Raw genomic sequence first — 1,933 nt, forward strand, 5'->3', positions numbered from 1 at the left:
CGAGTGCAGGCTGCATAGGGCCGAGCCCAGGTTTGAGGCTGATTTGGCTCAGACACCACTGAAAACTGAAAGCACGTCTAACTAAACCATACCCCTGTGCGGAAGGGGCACACAATATGAAAACAATTTCCACAGTTTACTCCCCCCATCCCTTCCCTCATTTGGGCCAATTTTGACTCTATACTATAGGTTTAAAATATATGGCTGCAACTTCAGACTGAGTCCTTGCTTTGTTCCACAAACACAATTTAATTTAAGTATCAGCTCCTTCTTTACACATGTAAGTTTAAATATGACTTTTTATTTCTCTATTCAGATATTTGCATACAATTATACATGCCTATAGCATACATTAAATGTTGTACTTGGAAAATGAAATAGTCTACATATTCACTTGCAAAATTCAAACAATATAATGAACAGCCTTAAGCCAAAAGAAAACAGATATTTTAGAATAAATTCTGTTCTTAATTCACTTCCTTATGCCTACGTCATTTGGCAGCTCAAATGGGACTATATCAACTGCAATACTTAGGCCCAAGAAGGTGAATTAAGGACAGAAGTTCAACTTTAACTCAATTTCCTGGCCTAAGTGTCTTAAAATCAGATCTTTAAAATAATAAGGTATGCTGTGTACGCTTCTTCAGTGATTCAAAACAATACTTAAAGATGAAATATTATTATATGGATCTTTTTTTTTCATCTGCTGGGAATCTTTTTTGTCATAAGCAATGGAGGACAACAGTTTGTAGCCATATGAACAGATGTTTGTGGACATTTTCTGTTTAGTGTCATACTGTTTTGGAAGGGCTCTATTTTTTTTTTTCCACCCAGTGTCAAGCTGTAGTCTGTGTGCCCTCCTAGCACAATATGCTTACTCAGGAACTGCAGCACAGCAGTGGGGCTGTTTGCATCATCTTACTTCAAATAACCGTTTTCCTGATTTAATCAAGCTGTCAAACAGGCACAAGAAAAATTAGTCTCTTTTGGTTGCCTTACAGAACAGGAGGTATTTAAAACCTTTCATACAACGAGTTTTTGTAAGAAATAAGTCTTCAAAAATAAATAAATAAATAAATAAAATAGGAAGGTGGATCGCCCTAGTACGTGCACATATATAGATAGACACTCCATTAGATAGGTAGATGGATATTGATGCATAAAGTGCATGATGTCTGATACTGAAAAGAATTAAAGATAGTGGGTGCAACATATTGACCACTCAAGGCAGGTCTGTAATCTGGAAAGAGCCTTGATCACCCTATTGGCCAGCTAAATAGGTGCCGAAGAAATGCGTCTGGAATAGCAAAGCTTCACCCTTTACTTCAGGCCTTCTCCCAGCACTGCCCCTAAACCAATAGGAGCTGCGGGGCACATTAGGATGGAGAAGTGTGACCTTTTTTATCAAGAGGACTCTTGTTAAAAAGAGTTACCACCACTCCCAATTGTGAATGAAAGAGAATGGCTTATTTCAAATGCCTTCTGCTCTGGCTGCTTCTTGCAGGTTTATTTTAGTATATGCACAAAGAGGGAAAAGAGTAACCTTACAGTTTTGTGTCAAAAAGCACGTGCACTCTTAAATTATTGACTAGAACATCCTGTTGGGATTGCCACTCTTGCAAAACATGGAAGAAGGCCTGGCAAATAAGGTTGTTTGTTTATTTACTTGTGGATTTTATTTTTTAGTCTTCTTAAACTTTCTTTTCAAAACTTTTTCCCCTGATGATTTGGCTGACAGCCTGAAGAAGAATCTTATGAAGTCAGTGGGGAAAATAAATAAAGCCACAAAGAGCAAGACAGTTTACCGTGGAGATGTATCAGGCCATTGAGATGCATACCTGTTCTTTTTTACTTGCTTTTTTCTTTGCATTTGCCAGCTACTTCGATTTGATTGTTATAATTGTAAATTGTAAAAAAAATAAGAATTATTATT

This window comes from Meleagris gallopavo, chromosome Z (assembly GCF_000146605.3).
Source record: "Meleagris gallopavo isolate NT-WF06-2002-E0010 breed Aviagen turkey brand Nicholas breeding stock chromosome Z, Turkey_5.1, whole genome shotgun sequence".
In the NCBI taxonomy this organism is placed as follows: Eukaryota; Metazoa; Chordata; class Aves; order Galliformes; family Phasianidae; genus Meleagris; species Meleagris gallopavo.